This window comes from Equus caballus, chromosome 29 (genome assembly GCF_041296265.1).
Source record: "Equus caballus isolate H_3958 breed thoroughbred chromosome 29, TB-T2T, whole genome shotgun sequence".
Classification (NCBI taxonomy): domain Eukaryota; kingdom Metazoa; phylum Chordata; class Mammalia; order Perissodactyla; family Equidae; genus Equus; species Equus caballus.
The window spans coordinates 13,426,296-13,447,786 of record NC_091712.1 but is presented as its reverse complement, the minus strand read 5'-3'; the positions used below and the strand labels follow the sequence as shown (position 1 = coordinate 13,447,786).

General features: G+C 39.2%; 1 long non-coding RNA gene across 2 annotated transcripts; it reads left to right on the top strand.

Moving 5' to 3' along the window:
- The first annotated feature begins 4,966 nt into the window (after positions 1-4,966).
- LOC138921392 (uncharacterized) lies at positions 4,967-18,503 on the top strand. Of its 2 annotated transcripts, none has more exons than XR_011433934.1 (3): positions 4,967-5,061; positions 16,190-16,276; positions 17,083-18,503. It is a non-coding gene; the product is annotated as an uncharacterized lncRNA (long non-coding RNA). The 2 variants fall into 2 exon arrangements; XR_011433933.1 differs by lacking the exon at positions 4,967-5,061 and adding an exon at positions 12,384-12,452 and having other exon boundaries at positions 17,083-18,296.
- Positions 18,504-21,491: the final 2,988 nt, after the last annotated feature.

Below are 21,491 nucleotides of genomic sequence, written 5' to 3'. Positions count from 1 at the left end.
ATAGTTTTCCCTGTTGTTAACGTTTCTATCACTGTAATCATGTGATCAGCGCTTTTATTTGTCTGACTTCTTTCACTCGATATAATTTTTGTGAAATCCATCCACGTTGTGTGTAACTTGTTTATTCTTCTGTTGTTTATGCTGTTTGTTCCTGTGTAGTAATTTATATATGCGTATGCTGCAGATTTTTCATCCATTCTGCTATTGATGGACATTTGAGTTGAATCAAGTTTTCAGCTGTTATGAATGGAGTTGCCATGAAGAATCGCCAATATTTTATATTTTCAGGTTTTATTTTAATCTTATTCATTCTGTTGGATGTGTAATGGCATCTCACTTTTGTATTAATTTGTATTTTTCTGATGACTAATGATGTTGAGAATCTATCCTTATGGTTATTGGTCACATGGATGTCCCCTTCTGTGGAGTGCCTGCTTAACTCATTTGCTCATTTTCCATTGAGTTGTCTGTCTCAATGATTTGTATAAGTTCAGTATTCAACTGTTACAGAGCTAGAAGCTGATGTTTTGCCATAAATTTTCTCTACTCCTGGCGCTATTGCTGGTTCTGCTACCATTGAGTTATTTCTTATGGTCTTTGTTCCCCTTTGCTCTTTAATATCTTTCCCTCCTGCTGTGCTCTGCCACTACTCTCTGGGCTGTATGACATTTTTTTTTGAGGAAGATTAGCGTTGAGCTAACATCTGCTGCCAATCCTCCTCTTTTTGCTGAGGAAGAGTGGCCCTGAGCTAACGTCTGTGCCCATCTTCCTCTTTTTTATATGTGGGATGCCTGCCACAGCATGGCTTGATAAGTGATGCATGGGTCCACACCCGGGATCTGAACTGGCAAACCCTGGGCTGCTGAAGTGGAGCACACGACCTTAACTCCTCCACCAACAACCTGGCCCTGCTATGTGCCTTTTACAGCCACTCGCTAAACAACAACATTTCTAGCCATCCAAAGAACTCCAATATGAGACCTTAGAGCCTGGAGCCAGTGATCTTCTTGTCAAATTCCAAGTGTAAGGTTTCCCTCTTTGGGTTCCCTAGTAGCACCAGTGATTTTAGTGCTGATTACTTATTTTTGAAATCGCTGATCCCCTTGGTTACACTGGTCTACATTACCAACAAACAACTGTCTGATGAACCAACATATCCCTTACATTTTTCCAGAATTCCAGGCCCCAATGTCCTGAGCCTCTACTCTCTATTGACTGAGCAGTATAATTTTGACAGTGAAAAATAGCTTCTAACAAGAGTCTCACAGAAACGTTAGCCACAGATAAACAATGTAGCTTTTTTCTTATTAAGATTATGATAGTTTACAACCTTGTGAAATTTCAGTTATACATTATTTTTAGTCATGTTGTAGGTGCACCCCTTCACCCTTTGTGCCCTCCCCCCACACCCCCTTTCCCCTGGTAGCCACCAATCAGTTCTCTTTGTCTAAATGTTATCTTCCACCTATGAGTGGAGTCATACAGAGTTCGTCTCTCTCTATCTGGCTTATTTCACTTAACATAATACCCTCAAGGTCCATCCATGTTGTTGTGAATGTGACGATTTTATCCTTTTTTATGGCTGAGTAGTATACCATTGTATATACATACCATATCTTCTTTATCCAATCATCAGTTGATGGGCACTTAGGTTGCTTCCACATCTTGGCTACTGTAAATAATGCTGCAATGAACATAGGGGTGCATGGGACTTTTGGAATTGCCAATTTCAACTTCTTTGGATAGATACCCAGTACTGGGATGGTTGGGTCATAAGGTATTTCTATTTTTAATTTTTTGAGAAATCTCCATACTGTTTTCCATAGTGGCTGCACCAGTTTGCATTCCCACCAACAGTGTATGAGTGTTCCTTTTTCTCCACAACCTCTCCAACATTTGTCACTTTTTGTTTTGGATATTTTTGCCATTCTAACAGGTGTAAGGTGATATCTTAGTGTAGTTTTGCTTTCCATTTCCCTGATAATTAGTGATGATGAGCATCTTTTCATGTGTCTATTGGCCATCAGTATATCTTCTTTGCAGAAATGTCTGTTCATGTCCCCTGCCCATTTTTTGATTGGGTTGTTTGATTTTTTGTTGTTGAGCTGTGTGTGTTCTTTATATATTATGGAGATTAACCCTTTGTCAGATAAATAACTTGTAAATATGTTTTCCCAATTAGTGGATTGTTTTTTTGTTTCAGTCCTGTTTTCCCTTGGCTTGAAGAAGTTATTTAGTCTGATGAAGTTCCATTTGTTTATTCTTTCTATTGTTTCCCTCATCTAAGGAGTTATGGTGCCTGGAAAGAATCTTTTGAAACTGATGTCAAAGAGTGTACTGCCTATATTCTGTTCTAGAAGACTTATTGTTTCAGGCCTAATCTTTAGGTTTTTGATCCATTTTGAGTTTATTTTTGTGAATGGTGAAAAAGAATGGTCAGTTTTCATTCTTTTACATGTGGCTGTCCAGTTTTCCCAGTACCATTTGCTGAAGAGACTTTCTTTTCTCCATTGTAGGCCCTCAGCTCCTTTGTCGAAGATTAGCTGTCCATAGACGTGTGGTTTTACTTCTGGGCTTTCAATTCTGTCCCATTGATCTGTGTCCCTGCTTTTGTACCAGTACCATGCTGTTTTGGTTACTGTAGCTTTGTAGTATGCTTTCAAGTCAGGGATTGTGATGCCTCCAGCTTTGTTCTTCTTTCTCAGGATTGCTTTAGCAATTCGGGGTCTTTTGTTGCCCCACATGAATTTTAGGATTCTTTGTTCAATTTCTGTAAAGAATTTCATTGGGATTCTGATTGGGATAGCGTTGAATCTGTAGATTACTTTAGGCAGAATGGACATTTTAACTATGTTTATTCTTCTAATCCATGTACATGGAATGTCTTTCCATCTCTTTATGTCATCATCCATTTCTTTCAGGAAAGCCTTGTAGTTTTCATTGTATAGGTCTTTCACTTCCTTGGTTAAATTTATCCCAAGGTCTTTTATTCTTTTGTTGTGATTGTGAATAGGATTGAGTTCTTGAGTTCTTTTTCTGCTAGTTCGTTGTTAGAGTATAGAAATGCTACTGATTTATGTATGTTGATTCTATACACTGCAACTTTGCTGTAGCTGTTGATTATTTCTAATAGTTTTCCTATGGATTCTTTGGGGTTTTCTATATATAAGATCATGTCATCTGTAAACAGTGAGAGTTTTACTTCCTAATTGCCTATTTGAATTCCTTTTATTTCTTTTTCCTCTCGAATTGCTCTGGCCAACACCTCCAGTACTATGTTGAATAAGAGTGGTGAGAGTGAGCACCCTTGTCTTGTTCCTGTTCTCAGAGGGATGGCTTTCAGTTTTTGTCCATTGTGTATGGTGTTGGCTGTGGGAGTGCCATACATGGCCTTTATTATGTTGAGGTACTTTCCTTCTATACCCGTGTTATTGAGGGTTTTTATGATAAGTGGATGTTGAATCTTGTCGAATGCTTTCTCTGCATCTATTGAGATGATCATGTGGTTTTTGTTTCTCATTTTGTTAATGTAGTGTATCACGTTGATTGACTTGTGGATGTTGAACCATCCCCTGTGTCCCTGGTATAAATCCCACTTGATCATGGTGTATAATCTTTTCGATGTATTGCTGTATTCAATTTGACAAAATTTTGTTGAGGATTTTTGCATCTATGTTCATCAGTGATATTGGCCTGTAGTTTTCTTTCTTCGTGTTGTCCTTGTCAGGTTTTGGAATCAGGGTGATGTTGGCTTCACAGAATGTGTTAGGGAGTGCTCCATCCTCCTCAATTTTCTGGAATAGTTTGAGAAGGATATGTATGAAATCTTCTTTGAATGTTTGGTAGAATTCTCCAGAGAAGCTGTCTGGTCCTGGACTTCTATTTTTGGGGATGTTTTTGATTACTGTTTCGATAACAATATAGCTTTCTATTAACTTCTGCCTCATCTCTCTTACTTCAGGCTCCCTCTTTGCTATAGGTCACTCACAGATTTTTTTGGAACATATAATGAAGGCTTCTTCCAATAGTAGAGATTGATGACAGGATTTTTAAACTCCTTTAAAATTCCTGCTTTCCTTCGAGTAGGAAATAAACTTACAAAAGGTATAATGCAAATGGGAAGCGATGGTTTCCAACGAGGATAAATCCCATTTGTGACACTAAACGTAGAACAAAACAATTCCTCTTCATCAGAGAAGGCTGTATACTTGGATGAGTAGAAGAGTAGACCGCACAAGGGAAAATGACACAAACATGCACACGTCCACTCATCTATGGAGGGCCTGCCATGCATTAGCTGTTGTGACAGGGCCCATGGAGGACCAAGGATGCATCAAATGTCAATCCTCTGACAAGTTGTTGATTATCTTAGCTGCCATACATGCTTGCCTATCATATGCAAATAATAATCATTATCTTGAATCTACAAAACATACTTTTGCTAATGAAGAAGCTGAGGCCTTAGTGAGATTAAATTGCCCAAAGTGAGAAATTGGCAGGGCGGGATTTGACTGAGCTGTGACCAGCCACAGGCATATGCTCTTTCTACCCCTCATGAAATGGCTTACTCTGTCATGCCCCAGACTTTTGTTCTCACATGTCTCATAACATCTAAAGCATTTACTATGATTGACTTTGAACGTGTTTGTCACCTCAGTCAGACTGTGAGCACACATTAGGGATATGTCTTATGCTTCCCTGTTTCACAGAATCCAGATCCTCAAGAAAGTTTGTGGGCTGAAAAAAAATGATTAGAATATAAACCCCAAAGGATGTGCTTTAGATTCTAATAAATTTCTGCCTTTCCCATACAAAGGTGGAAAAGTTTATTCTGATTGGGTAGAATAATACAAGATAGCTAAAGTGCTTCCAGCACTATTTATATATTAGGCACTCCACCAAGGCTTATCTGCATGAAATCCTAACGATAAAAGGTGTAATTACTATTATTCTTCTTATTTTAAAGATGTAGATGTGAAAGAGAACCAGGTACGTCCAACTCCAGAAAAAGAGCCTGACTTTAACCACTATGCCTCACGGCTGCACTGAGGAGGGTTTGAGGTAAGATTTGAACTGGAATACAGTCCTGCAGGGTAATTAGAATCTGCACAAACTAAGATGGGGAAAGGGGATTCTGGGGCAGCCAAGGCAAAGTAGGGAAGCAGGTGTACCAGAAACATGATTTAACTCATCTGGGAAGGACAGAGTTTGGAGTGGGTATGGAGCTCCGTGGGATGCCTCCTGAGAGAGGCAGGAGAACCCAGGGCTGATGCGCATGCTCTGGAGTCAGACCGCCCGGCTGTGACTCTCAGCTCTCCCACTACCTAATTACCTCACTCTTTGTAAGTGATCGAGCCTGTCTGTGTTCTGTTTGTCAACCTCAGGGTTTTTATGAGGCTTGATATGCATGCATTGAGAAGGACAGTATCTGGAATATGGTTAGCACTAGTTAAGTCTGGCCATTTTATTATCATTATCATTAGTATTACTTTAAAAATAGCACTCATTTAAATTTATAGGTTTTGATGTATTTGTCAAAGAACTGTCTCATTTTTATATTTGTTCTTCTTTTGCCCTGAGTCTCTACGGCATAGATTAAATGCATTCTGGATTTTAAAAACGCTTTTAGGATCATCTATTTTAATGTTCTTACTTCGGTATGCAAAAATCAGGTTCAAATAGGTGAGTGATTTGGGGGCAGCTAGACAATGACATGTGTCTGTGCTCATGCTCAGCGTGTGGTGATGGGGAAGAGAGGAAGTGATAAATGTGCACCATATCCACTACAGACAGCAAGCCAAACTCTAGCAGTCACAGATGCTCAACTTTCTTGAAGAGATCTGATTTGAAATATGTATTCAGTTGTAAGCCTGGCTGTCATGTTCTACGTCTGAATTTTAAGGCTATTGCCAGCATCTTTAAAATTAATGTTAAAAGTTGCTATTTCCACCTCCCCCCGCCCCTGTCATCGACACTATACAAAATAGCTGTTTGAATGACTATCCTTTTATAGTTGATCTGACTGAAATAACTTGACCCAATCAGTTACGTTTTTGAATGTTTGTTTATATAGAGCTAGGAATTAATTTTCATGGATTTTGTTTACATAGTTCCCTTCACCAGAAGGAAATCTTCCTAGCACTCTTGGACTTAGCTGCTAAAAGTGTCTGGTCGACACATTTGTTTAATTAGTTATCACCTGGTTGTTTCTAACACGCCCTGTTCCCAAGTTTCCATCCTGAAATGACATCCTTTCTTTCTGTATGTATGTATATTTATATGGATAAGCTGTGTGGAGTTTTACATGTATGTGTGTAAAAACATAGATACACCCTATGCAGTCTGTTTCCAATTTTTCTTCTTCCCAGGTCATAAAAATTATACCATATTTATCAACGCCCATTAGATTTTCTGAAGCATCAGTATTTTCCTTCTTTTACATATCATAACATAACTCACAGGGAGGCATATTAGAGAATCTATTCTTTTAAAGATCTGGGGTCTGTGTCATGCATGTTGACTCTTATTTTCCTCATAAACGCTAAAGAGTAATTTTTAAAAACTTCCAGTCTGATTAAACTGTTCTTTGCTTAGCCTAAAAACCGCTTCTCAAGTAATGAGATCAGAAAAGAGAAAACACAAATGAAATAGAAAATATGAAACCACTCTGACGAAAAATTCCCACCTAAAGGGGCCTGTATTATTTTGTAATTCATTACAGGAGGGTTATCATGAGAAATGCTCTTTTTGATGCCACTTTATATCCTTATCACATCTTTTCCTAATTCTAGCAAAGGTGTATTCAGTGTCTCTACTTTACAGCCTGGGAGAATGAAGAGGCAAGAGGGCTTATATGAATTATAAGATACGATAGAAATATATCAAATATTTTATAGGTCAGAAGCGAAGTACTTGTTTAAGAGAGTTTCTGCATAATACTCTGGCTCACATACACTAGTGTCTTGTCTTCTATTTTTTTAGGTTTTATATTGTTTCAAATTTTAATACTTTCTATTAAAATAAGATTATGCAATTACAAAGATAGAACTTTTTTTATTATCCTCACACTTGATTTCCCTTTTCCTCCAAACTCAGAAGACGGTATAAAATATTTATAAAAATTCATGGATTACCAATAAAAGCCATTATTCAATTACCAAGCCAGCTGATTTCTTAAATAGACTCTTAGCTAATGTATTCCACTAAGAAGTCTAACCACATAGACACAGCTAAATTTTCTCTAAAATTTTCACTAAAATGCTCAGCCAGGAAGTAAGAGGTGTTCGTATACAGACATATTATGAAGAAAAAGGATTTATTGTTTAGTTATCTCAAACTGCTTCTTAGATATATGGCCCTCTAGTGTAAAAAAAGCCAAGCCAAAAACAAAAAACATATGGCCAAGTTTTCTTTAGCCTCTTTTCATAGGCTCACTTTCTTTGGGGACAACATGGCTAAGGCTTCAGTGCGGTGATGAGGCCACCACCATCCTCCATCCTGGCTGGTCAGCAGTCCTCCTGACGGAGTCAGGATGTCCTGTTGCATAGGGAAGACTGCAGCTACAAAGGCCAGAGAAACAAAGATGGCAGCCATTTCACTTTCTAGGTACACACCTACCTTCTCCATCTCCTGCCATGAATAGAAAAAGGAAATTAATGTCCCTTCCGCTTCCACTGAAACTAAACTCTTAAATGAAAATATTTATTTCTTTTGTCAAAATCATGTATTTAGTGGCTCCTCTTAGCCAATGGAGGTCATATATTCCTTTAAGAGTACAGATTTAGGACATCTCTCTAGCCAAATGTTATTGGCAGTTACCATTATAATTAAGGTAGCAAAGGTCACATTACAGAATATGCTATGAACAGAAAAAAAACCCTCTAAAAAATATAATTCCCTAGCCCTGGTTGTGATCTAAAGTGTATACAATTACATGTTGGACATAATTAGAATTGATTGTAATGTGATTTTATCATTCAGAATAATACACCTCAGTGGAGCTTTAGCCAAATGGAACGTTTTAGGCTACTGGGCAAGTTGGGACTGATATGCACAGCTAACTGGCTGGTAGTTGCGCACGAGTATGAGAGTTTAGGATTCCTTGGAAGAAACAAACGTGCTTGCATATGCCCTGAATTCCTATTTAACCTTTCTTTGGGGAGTTTGTGTATTTCATAAATTCTCTTCCCCAATTCTTTCCTGAAAGCGTTTTTAGAGAGTCAGCAGGACAACTACCCCTGTAAAGCACAGAGACAGTGAGACACAGGACTCCTCCGGGGTCACCAAGTGAACCACAGGCAAAGGCAGAATCGGATGGCTCAGTTCAGTGCACAAGACTGTGCTGCTTTCTTTTATCCGCAAAAGAAAATGTTTCAGGGCCTGGCCCCATGGCCGAGTGGTTAAGTTCATGCGCTCCGCTGCAGGCAGCCCAGTGTTTTGTTGGTTCAAATCCTGGGCGCGGACATGGCACTGCTCATCAGACCACGCTGAGGCAGTGTCCCACATGCCACAACTAGAAGGACCCACAACGAAGAATATACAACTATGTACCGGAGGGCTTTGGGGAGAAAAAGGAAAAAAATAAAATCTCTAAAAAAAAAAAAAACCAACAACAAAAAAAGAAAATGTTTCTATAGATTTAATCATAAAATTTTACCTAAAAATACTAGTAATAATCTATGGGCAGGGAACAGCACATTTAACATAAAATTGGCCTACAAATAACTAATTATTTCAACTCAATTTCCTGTGCTCTGCTTGGATAATGGAGGAAGGACTAATAAATAGCAAAATTGCAAAAGTGAACAATAGGAAGGAAATACAGAGCTCAAGTTCCTGCAAATAAGCATCTCCTGCATAATCAAAAGTTGGCTGTGATTAGAAGCAAAGATAATGTAGTCTTTACCAAGCAAACATTTAAAAGAGGGACACACTAAATAAAATGCATATTCCAAAGCGATTTCCTTACTTGTCGAGGCTGAACTTGAACAAATTAATCTCTTCTAACTTGCATCCTTTTAAAAGCTTATTGGTATTTCATATCTACGAGCATTGGAGACCCCTGTGGACTTGAACAATATGGTTCTTCTGCAGGCTTTGGAGGCTGAGGTTCCAAACAAGATTTCAGTCGTCGCCTTGCTCTGAAAACTTCCTTTTTCCACCAGCGTTACGGCGCTTGCCAAGAATGACATAACCTTGAAATTATTTGTTACATTTTCCAATGAACAAACCCAGCTTGTTAAGGAAATGGGCAGCCTATATCATTAGCAAAGAGTACAATAGCAGACTCAGAATTCAGCCTCGACTGGTGGGCCCAGAGTAGGACTTGTTTCTGGGAAATCTTTCTGATTGTAGAAACAATCCAGTATTTTCACTGTGCTAGTGGGGCTGGGTTAGCTCCCCGAGGTTGTTAGGGAAGGGTTCCACCTCCTGCACCGCCTGGGAGCCGAAGTTCACGTGGTCCTCCATACACCCCAGTCCAAAGAACACCGACTCTTGTTTTAATCGCACTTGCTGTATATCAGTGGTCTTTCTTTGAACCAGATTTGTTGGCACTGAAATAAAATCTTGACAGCAACCCTTATTGATGTTTTCGTCTGATTATAAAATTAATGTACTCCTATAGCAGACAATTTAAAAGCACTCTAAATAATTAAGTAGAAAATCAAATCACCATCTTACCAGCCAAGGATACAACAGTGAACAAACGCACTTGTATAATTATCCAGCTTGAAGTGATGATCATACAATATATGTGGGTTGATTAGGGATAATAGACATATTTGTAAAATGACACAACACCTGTCCGCTTCACAATATTTACAGATTTAAACAGAAGAACTAATCTATTAATATTCTACATGTATGTAGACAATGTGATATCTGGCAAACGTATTCCTCTGGGATATACCATAATGGAAAATTCTTGACTTGGAGAAGGACTGACTGATGTGTGAAATTAACCCATGGGAAGTAGATGCACTCTGTTTTTACTTTAAAATGTATATTACATTCTGAAGTTAATTTTATTTTTGAATAGGTAATATTTGTATGTTCCCTATGTAGAAAGGAAAATTTTGAAAATGCTGGCTTCCATTCTTATCGCTGCCCCTCCCATTGTACCTCCTGCCCTAATAAGAAATGACCGTTAATTAGTTTTGCCTGTATATTTTCAGTTTTTCTTTATGCAAATATAATATATGTGAATATATTGTCTTATTTGCTATCCGTTTTCCACAAATAGTAGCTTGCTGAATGGACTTTAGGCACTTGCAGCTCCTGCAGAACTTTCCACGTAGTGTAGGGAACTTCAGCTGCACGCATTCAGATAGTCAGAGCTTCCATTCCTGTGTGCGGAAGTACCATATTTTAAGTATTTTGCTATAGAGAGAGAATTCTTTTGCCATATTTTGTGATTACAAAGAATGCTACCATGATAACCTGGCACAAATGCTATTTTTACTTTTGCAGCTATACATTTAGGATAAATGCCCTCGAGTGGCTTTGCCGGGTCAAAGAGCAAATCCATTTGTCATTTTGAATTATCCTTCATAAGGATTTTGACATTTTGCAATACCACTGGAATGGAAGTCAGACCAACTTGTGTGTTAACATTTAACTTTTTGTGATTCTGATAGGTGGGAAATTATATCTCATTGTAGTTTTAGTTTGCATTAAACTTTTAAAAGAGACTGAATATCCTTACATTTTGCAAATGTTGCGTGCCTTTTCTGGAAATTTATTTGCTCTGATCTCTGCCTATTTTTCTATTGGGTTCTTTCTCTTCTCAATTTTTAGAGCTCATTATAAATTAGAGAAATTAACCCCTTATGATATGAGTTTGTTATTCTCTTTTTATTTACTTACAGTATTTGTTTTGAAGTGTAGGGTATTTTTGCTTTTTTGTGTTTTGTTTGATTTTGTCTATGCACTTATCTTGGATTTTTATGTGATCAAATTTATCAGTCTATTTTCCAGTCTAAATTCAGTCTTTCTTAACCAAAATTCTATATAGCTGAATATATTAAATATTTTAATTATCGTCTCCCTCATAAAGTATCCACTTAGGAGAAGGCACTTTTGTTGAAAGATAATGCTCTCTCATCCTGAAGAGAAGCATTGCAAATCCCTAATTTATTCAAAGTTTAATATCATGTTTCCTCTTAAATGGAAATCTTAACACTACCAACCCTTGGGATTTGACTGTTTTAATGTCTGATCCCACATATACAGTATGAGGCTCTTTATGATCATGAATATTTGATAAATTGGTACGCTGTTGCATTATGGAGATATAGATCTCAAGATCAATTCCAAATGGTCTAAAATAGCTCTCGTGGAAGATTAATGTAACGTTGAATTCCTTATATTGAATTAACTGCGGAAAACCATCTGGGGATATATGTGGATCTACGTCTCATGTATTCATAGTAGAAAGGCCAAAAAGTCCAGGAATGATGTTCATATATGTTAGTTTAATGCTTGCATCACTTTATCTTCAATAGACAACTGCTAATAACTTGAGGTCAGTAACAATTTGGAACATTTCCGTTGGCTCCAGGCAGCTGGTACAGTAGTATGTGCTGATATTTGTGATAACAATCAAAGAATTTGCTTGTTCAACATCAGCTGCCTTGGGTTAAAGTCTGAACATGCCTTAAACTCGGCACGTCAGGAGTGTCTTGGACAACTCTATCATTTATTTAGCTAGTACTGATACTACTCCCTGGTGGGTGGATTCAGAGCTAAGCTCCAAGGCTCCAGCTCTAATTGGAGAAATCTCTGATAAATTCCCACAGCATTCCATTTGGATGTGTATTACTGCTCTGTTATGAACGTTCTCGGCCCCGCTCCCACGCAGTGACGCCCGTCGCTATAACCCTGTCCTACAGGAACGACTGTGGAGCACAGGGTGTGTTTGGGCTGATTTGACAGAGGGCATGTTTCTTTCTCAGTCTCAGAGGAGACATTCTGCCATTTCAATTTCCTATTTCACAGGAACAATAGAAGAGGCAAAGAGATGACAAATGCTGACAGTAAGCCAAGTTATATTTTCTTCTTACATAAAAAGAAAATACTCATTCTAAAAACACTGGCTTACTTCTACGTTTAAGTTACTTGAAGAAAGCACATCTACCACAGATGCCATTCCTGGGTTTCCTTAAGCAGCCTTACTCATTCCTTCTTCACAGAGAGCCTCTTCATTGACAAATATAATTTCAGCCTATGCTGATTCTATTTTTTTAACTGTCCAGACAGATATTCTGACTCATTCATCAGTTTACTCGTCAATTAAACATTACTTTGTACAGGTTACATACCAGGCATTGGTTAGGTTCTGCGACTACTTGGAAAGGAAGGCGCAGCCCTTCCGCCCAGATGCTCACAGTCAGCGGGCAGCTCACTCACACAAGACGCGAGTACACAGCCATGCAGCAGGCAGGGAGGCGCATGTGAGTTTTTCAAAGTCGTGTTGTACTATTACGTTGAAGGAATTTGTTCCAGAATAATTTGACTATTCTGAAATCAGTGGGAACTGACCAATACAAATAAGCTAGTTGATAGCGATCTGGCATGGATTGCAACTCCCGGCGACTCTGTTCCTGGAGCTTTCATGACATGGCTGCAGGCAGCTTGGGAAATGAACCCTTTACCTTTGGCCTGCTGAGAATCCTCCCTAATATGGAGACTCACGCTTACTCACCAGGCATACTTCTAAAGACATTATCCTATTTTTATTTCTACTTTTGCATGTCTGACATTTCTTTTCCTGAAATGCCGGGGTCGCTTGTTCTTGGTTGCATTCATTTTGTATTTCAAAATTGACTGCTAGTTGTCTTATTTTGCAGAACTCTGTCTTGTTCTTGTCCCTTGGGGGTCAGCATGTCATAATAGAGGGGCCAAGGTCTTGGGGGCTCATGTTTTAGGCATTGAATTAATCACGCTAAATGAATCACATCTCAGTTTTAATTCTGGTTCTGTCACTAGCCACGTGACTTTGTGTAACTAAACTGTCCAGTATATCTGTATTTTTGCTGGCATCTTAACATAGTAGCCAAGAGAGTAAGATGCAGAATCAATAAATATTGTGTGCTGTGTTCCAGACACAAGGCTAGGCCCTTTAACATTCATTCATTTGAATAAGTCTATAGTAACCCTCTGGAGGAGAATGCCTCTCATCCTTTGCTGAGCAGTAAAGGGAGGGGAGGGATCAGATCTAGCTTTCTAATGGACGCACTTACAGCTCTATAAATTCCAGAAGATGAAGATTCCCTGCCGTGAGCTTGACAGGGCCTGGCCTTTAACTTAGTCAGGAAGCCCCAGTTGCCTCCCTTGCACGCCTTACAGGCAGATACGTGGAATCTATTATGAACCTTTCATATCTTCTAGAACATGTTTTGCTCAGTAAATAATACATCAGTCAAGGTTAACTGACTTGCCCAAGGTCGTGCAATAAATTGGTAGTGTTCGGCAGAGAAACAACCTGTGTACATGTCTCCTGGCTCCAGGCTGTGGCTCTATCCCCTTGGCCCAACTATTTCTGGAGTTTTCAGATTTGAAATTCACATTGCACTTTTTATACAAAATACCCCTTAAAGGTAAGAATGCTGGAATGGTCCATAAACACCATGCTAGGATCTGCCAGTCTCTTACAAACATTACCTTCCAAGAGGTATATTAAGGAGAACTTGCCGTCTGTGCTGCCGAGTTAGGGCCTGGTTGGTGAGCAGGTGTTTTGGCTGGTGAGGAAGGTGAGCAGATCATTTCTGGTAATGAATTAATCACTTTAAATCTGTTTTCTGATGAAGTCAGTGTGTAACGCAGGAGGGAACCACTAATGATGTGCTTAACCCCCCGGCCCAGTGGACTGACCAAGCATCTTTTTTGAGACCTTGGGGAGATTGAATAGCGTTAGAAGTAGATGAACAATGGGTTATTTTGAATCCCCTGCAGGCCTAATTGGTCACACAGGAGAATGCTCTGTCAGTGGGCTAGCATTTATTGAGCATCTACAGGGTGAAAAAGAGCACTGTAGGCTCATGGCTCTCCCATAAGCCTGGGCACTCTCAACCAGGAAAGGCACTTTCCTTAACCCGCCTTGTTCAGCTGAAGGTGTCTGACAATTTGGTGTTAGAGTGGGTGTGCTTCCGTATTTAGATATATATAATCATCTGTTTTGAAAACTGCCCAACCTGTGTCAAATTATTTTATTCCATGGGACATTGTTTTAACTGAATTTTCTTCAAACTTGAATTCATTGTCTATTGAATTTTATTGCCTCCTTGTTGATTCATCTGCATACTGAACATGTCTAAACTTCTCCAACTGCCGTTATTCTCTATCTAGCTGAAATTTCATGTCATTTTATCATCAGTAACATATTAAAAATCCATCATTTTCAAATTGAAAGAACGATGTCAATTTCAGGGATAATGACTTCTTTTCTGAATACAGTATTATTTCAGCTTAAGCTGATTTTCTCAATCTACTGAGAGCCGGGAGAGAGTGGTGTGGGTTAGGTTGCCATATATGAGAGCATAATCTGAATTCCTGCAGTTAAAGACTTGAGTGTGTGCCATCGCTCTAAATGGATACTTCTTCCTTCAAACAAGGTTCCCAGTAGGAAAAAGCAAGTAGCATCGTGGGCACAGGGCATGATTGAAAAATCCTTCATAAAAATGAAGAAAAAGGTTAAAAGAAACATCATCTCTGGCTATGGGTAATTCAGAATAACAATAATAGAAAGTACTATTCTATTTATCTATATTATAGAGTCTTAGAAGTAGAATATAATGTATTGATTGCCTATTTAATCTCTTCATTTTAGAGGTGAGGAAAAGAAGATGCAGTGCGATAATAGTAGTAGTAATAATAATAATATAATAGCTGCAACTAAAAGCTGTGGATCACTTACTTACTGTGCCACAGCCCTGCTCTACTCACGGCACGTATTTTCACTTACGTCATTCTTTCACAACGCTGTGATGTCAGTAACATTATTACAGATGGGGAAATCAGCACCAGAGGGGATAGAGAACTCGTCTAAGCCAAACAGCTAGGAAGACAGACTCTGGTTTTGTATCCAGGCAGTTGGACTCTAGAATCCGTGCTCTTAAACACTACACACACACACACACACACACACACACGTGTGTGTGTGTGTACATGTATACAGACATATATATACACATATATATTTAATATACCCATATGTCTTCAGTCTGAGCCCCAGTCCTCCAGATTTCTGGGCTCTTTCTTCTCTTTAATATGAAACAAAACCAAGCTTGAGGGGCCAGCTCCGTGGCCGAGTGGTTAAGTTTGTGCGCTCCGCTGCGGCAGCCCAAGGTTCGGATCCTGGGCACGGACATGGTACCACTAGTCAGGCCACGTTGAGGCGGTGTCCCACATCCCACAACTAGAAGGACATGCAACTAAGATATGCAACTGTGTACAAGGGGGGTCTGGGGAGATAAAGCAGAAAAAAAAAAAAAGATTGGCAACAGTTGTTAGCCCAGGTGCCAATCCTTAAAAAAATAAAAGGAAGATTGGCAACAGCTGTTAGCCCAGGTGCCAATCTTTAAGAAAAAAAAAACAAAAACCAAGCTTGACACCTCCTCAATCACATGTACAGTGGAACGAAGTTTATCTTGAAAGAGTTACTACTTTTTGAATCAATAAATTCCAGTGCACCTTTCACAATCTTTTGGATTCCCAGGAACTTAAATTAGCCACGGTCATAGTAATTCCAACAATTGTCAGTTTCACTCATGGCTGATCTCCTATTACTTTTCCTTCACTCTCTACCTAAATTGCCCCCTTTAAGATTGAAGTGGGATTCAAGGTGGTGTCCCGAACATAAAGTCATCCTTAGGAAATGTAAAATGACATGATTATGGAAAATGAATGCAGGCTGCTCTTCTGAATAATAATTTCTTAAGACCTATCCCTCCTCTTTGTCTTTTCTTCTTTCTCCCCTAGCCTACCTCTTTGTGGCAGGCTTGTCTTTCCGCACGATGTGTAATAAGTGTTTGTGTGTGTGTGTGTGTGTGTGATATTTTTCCCTAGCCTATGGTGGGAAGATCTGACAAAATGACAAAATGATCTTGTAATCTCATACTGGGGGAGTTGGGGGTGGGATGTAGAAGTTATTTGATACTACAGTTCCTGCACCTCTGCTTCTATCTACTAGTGCTCCGCCTAATGAAGAAGAACAAGATGCTGTCTCTTTCCTGAGTGCAGGCAAGATCCTAACATTTGCAATAGCACATGGTGCCAGGTCAGTAGCTCGCACCCAACTCATCTCTTTTTTTTTTTTTTTTTCCCATCTCTGCCTTTTTTCTTCACCCAACTGCCAATGGGAGTTCCTAGGTTCCCCTTGCCCCCACAAAATAATTACATCTTGGCCAACCCCTTGTCCTCCATACTCGTGAAAAGTTTGCCTTTATAAAGCTGACCCACAGACAAGGACATCACAGTTTCTGGCAGTGGACTCAGCGACATTTGGGCAGGCTGTTCTGGTATCCCAGGTAACTGGAATGAAGCCCAGAAAGGAAGCCACTGGCTCTGAGTGGGCGTGTCCCTGTGCTGCAAGGTGATTTCTTTTATCTGTGAAGAGAATACAACCATAGGAGGGCCAGAGCGGTACCACCTGAGACAGGTTATGTCCATCTTTCTTAGAGCAACCTGCAGTTAACTTCAGGGGAGGTATGAGCACTTATTTTATCGAAGGGTCAGGAAAGCATCCTGGAGCAGGACAGAGTAAAAGGACATGTAGCAGTAACATTATGTGACTACTTGGTTAACTTGGGGTAAAGGTGAGAAGTCCTGTTTAGACCTTTGCAGGGGGTCCTACTTGGATGTGTTCTCGTCCTGACCTTTTCAGATTCTGTAAAGACATCCTGCCGTCCATGCACGCTACCTCCAAATCGTGCTGATAGCCCCACTGTGTTCCACTGAAACTGTTTTGTACATCACAGGAGAAAGAGGTCTGGGGTCTCTGAACCTTCCTGGACTTGTAGCTTCTGCTTCTTCAGGCCTGACCCCTACGCTAATATAATGTTTCTTCTGTTTATATTTTGGTAGCTCTGAAATGAGGCAGAAAAGCCTGCCACTGGCTTTATTCATCATCACGCCTTACTCCGAATTATTTTTTCTGAAGAAAGCTGAATCTACTCTCCCACAAGGACATCACATCCTTTTGTTCACATAACTTGATCCAACTCCTTGTTTAATGACAGCACTGGGATTGCTGTGCCTACACATATTTGCTTCCTTCTTAAGCATGGAAGAACATCTGTAGGCCCAGGCATTTGGGCTAACAGCCTCAAATTTTTCACTGGCTGAAAAGCAGGGCTATCTCAGTTCATCCCATAAGATACCCGCATGTGCTCACAGATGATGAACACTCACACATATACCCACATTCACAAATCTATAAACGTATACTTGCAAAAACTTCTATCTACTACATTTACAGTCCTAAGGTTATCTTCAGAGGGCTGGGAGTTTGCTTTCCTTGAGCAAGAAAAACTTATGGTGAGAAATCAGAAACATGAGATGGCAAGGGAAGTTCAACCTCATGATAAAAAAAAATACCCCCTAAAGGAATTCAGTAAAGTGTCAAGATACAAAATCAATTTACAAAAATCACTTGCATGTCTACACACTAATAATGAACTATCGGCAAGAGAAGTAAAGAAAACCATCCCATTTGCAATAACATCAAAAAGAATAAAATACTTAGGAATAAATTTAACCAAGTAGATGAAAGATCTGTACACTAAAAACTATAAGATATTGATGAAAGAAATTGAAGAAGACAACGTATGAATGGAAAGATGTTCCATGTTCAGGGATTGGAGGAATTAATATTGTTAGTGTGTCAGTACTGCCCGAATGATCTAGTGATCTACAGATTCGGTGCAATCCCATCAAAATTCCAATGGCATTTTTCACAGAAATAGAAAAATCAATCTTAAAATTCCCAGGAACCACAAAAGACCCCCAAAATTCAAAGCGATCTTGAGAGATAAGAACAAAGCTGGAGGCATCCACTACCTAATTTCAAGCTTTATTACAAAGCTATAATAATCAAAACAGTATGACATTAGCATAAAAACAGGCATATGAGTTGCCTATAAAAGCAGAGGTTAGCTCAGGGTGAATCTTCCTCAGCCAAAATAAATAAATAAATAAATCAAGTATGGGGAAAGGATGGTCTCTTCAACAAATATTGTTGAGAAATCTGGATAGCACATGCAAAAGAGTGAAACTGGACCACTATCTTAACCACTCACAAAAATCAACTCAAAATGGATTAAAGACTTGAACGTAAGACCTGAAACTGTGAAACTCCTAGAAGAAAACTTCAGTGGCAAGTTCCTTGACATTGGTCTTGGCAATGAATTCCTGGATTTGACATCAGAAGCAAAGGCAGCAAAAGCAAAAATCATCAGGTGGGACTACATCAAGCTACAAAGCTTTTGGGCAGCAAAGGAACCATCAACAAAATGAAAAGGTAACCTATGGAATGGGAGAAAATATTTACAAACCACAATTGCCAAAAGGGCTAATATCCAAAATATACGAGGAACTCATACAATTCAATAACAATAATAAATAACCCTATTAAAAATGGACAAAAGACCTGAATAGATGTTTTTCCCAAGAAGACATACAGATGGCCAACAGTTACATGAGAAGGTGCTCAACATCGCTAATTATCAGGGAAATGCAAATCCAAACCACAACGAGATATCATGGCACACCTATTGGGTTGTCTATTATCAAAAAGTCAAGAGATAACAAATACTGGTGAGGAAGCGGAGAAAAGGAAAACTTGTGCATTGTCAGTGGAAATATAAAATGGTACAACCTCTATGGAAAACAGCACAGAGATTCCTTAAGAAGTTAAAAATTGAACTGCCATACGATCCAGCAATTTCACTTTGAGCAGATACACCAGAAGTGAAATCATTGTCTTGAAGAGATATCTCTACTCCCATGTTCATTGCAGCCTTATTTTCAATAGTTAGGGTACAGATACAACCTAAGTATGTCCACGGATGAATGAATGGATAAAGTTATTACATACATAGATACATACATATATATAGATACATACATACAATAGAATATCATTCAGCCTTAAGAAAGAAGGGAATCTTGCCATTTGTGACAACATGGAGGAAACTGGAGGGCATTATGTTAAGTGAAATAAGTCAGATAGAGAAAGGTAAGTACTGCGTGGTATCACTTATATGTGGAATCTAAAAAAAACCCGTTGAACTCATAGAAACAGCGAGTAGAATGGTAGCTGCCAGGGGCTTGGTAGTGGGGGAAATATGGAGAGGTTGGTAAAAGAGTACAAACTTTCAGTTATAAGATGAGTAAGTCCTGAGTATCTAAAGTATAACACAGTGACTATAGTTGATAACACTGTATTGTATAATGGAAATGTGCTAAAAGAGTAGACTTGAAAAAGGTAACTATGTGAGGTGATGGATGTTAACTCACTCGAGGAGGAGAATCCTGTCACAATGAATGGGTATATCAAATCATCACATCGTGCCCTTTATACATCTTACAATTGTATCTGTCAATTATACCTCTATACAGCTCAAAAACAGAAAACAAAGCCAATGCCTCCAACACAAATATACGAGACAGAGACTGGAAACCTGGAAAATAGATGATGGCCAATAGGAAGCTTAGTGCTTTTGACAGTGAATCAGTACTGGAAAATTCTGGAGGCTTGGCTACAGGTGCTACTGCCAATAATCCTAAAAAAGTGGAGTTTTTGGTCTATTAAATTTTTAAATTCTATCAAATCACTTGCTTTCAGCAACCAGTTGTTAATTTTAGGCAGTGATATCAAATAGTCTTGACTTACCATTGACTATCTGATTCCCTAAGTGACAATGAGGAATTGTTCTGGATAAGTATCTGGATGTGTCCCTATAAGTCCTTATCCATAGAAACAGAGATACCCTTATATTCTTAAATGAAGATCATTAAACACATCCAGAGTTAAAATAATCCACACTATCTTTCTCCCCAATGTTTCTTAGAACAATGAGTAAACCTTTAAAAGTGGGAAGATCTCTTAATAAGTGAGCTGATCACAGGACCCATCATTTCTTGCCATCCCCTTTCTCCAACAGTTACATTTTTAAATCTCAACTCTCGTAAAAGAAATTGATCTAGAGCTCTAAAAGTTTCTTGAGAAAACCATGAACTAATTCATTTATTTGACAAATATTTTTTGAGCACCTATGATGTGCCAAACTCATGTTGAGGTGCTGGGGTTTCAGGCGTAAACAAACAAAAGAACAAAATTGCCAGCAACAAAAACCATCTGCTTTCACAAAGTTTCCGTGGTCAAAGAACCTTGTGTTGTCTTGTCTCAAGTTCAAAACCTTTTTATTCTGTTTCTCAAGAATCTGGAGAACATTGCTAGCATAACATAGCTAGCATCCTTTTCTCTCAGGAGATACACCTGCAGGAAGCGAGGAAGGCAGGGTGGGCAAGAGAAAGCTGACCAGCTACGCAGGGGCAGCTGAGGCCCAGCCTGCCTCTTACCAGACTGAGCCCGTGGCCATTCCAAGTTAAGGCAAGGGACCCTGGCCTTAACATCCCAACATCATGCAGTCATTGGTCACTGAATATATTTCTTTTCTAAGGGAGATTTAATCAAAGGTAATAAAAAGTCATTTTGAAAATGCTATTCTGTATTTAAAAGAAAGATTCAAGGTGTATTCTTTGTGATTTACCAACTTGTGTCTCAGATATAAAGTTTCTTTAATAAAAACGTGCACTATTAGGAAACAATTTTAATTGTAATTTTTGATGTCTTAGTCAGAATTTATCATAGCTTTTTCTGTCATGAAGACTTTTGGAGCTCGGCTGCTCTGCTGGTCTCTCTCTTTCCCCTCTGTGGCCTCTTGCAGCTCCACTCCCCTGGGAACACAAAGACCTGCCCGTTTGTTTGCTGGTGGAGAGGGCTACCTGACAGGTGCCCGGCGCAAAATGCGCTGCTCTCCTATCAGAGCCTGTTTGATCCTCTCACAAGCTTTGCCATCTGCTGAATCGACAGAGGCCAGCGAGCGTTCACAGCGTCAACTCACGTGAACACGTCAGGGCTATACGAACCCTTGCAGTTAAGATGGCTCCTGAGTAACATTATGCCATTTGGGAAAATTTGATTAGGCATGAAGTCGAGCAAGTATTGAATTTTTAAGTTTGCTTTTCTGACTACTTTCTCTGAAAAGTAATAGAAGTTAACTTTCCTGGCAAAAGCTCCCACTCTTCTGCTTTTATTTTTTGTGATCTTTTCTGTACTCCCTCTCTGTGATGCCTTGGTGCCACCACCTTCGCTCTCCTGTCTAGGTGTGTCAGAAGAAAGAAAGAGAGGGAAAGAGGGAGGGAAGAAGGAGGAAGGAAGGATGGAAGGAAGAGACGAAAGAAGGAAGAAAGGAAAGAAACTTTAGGTG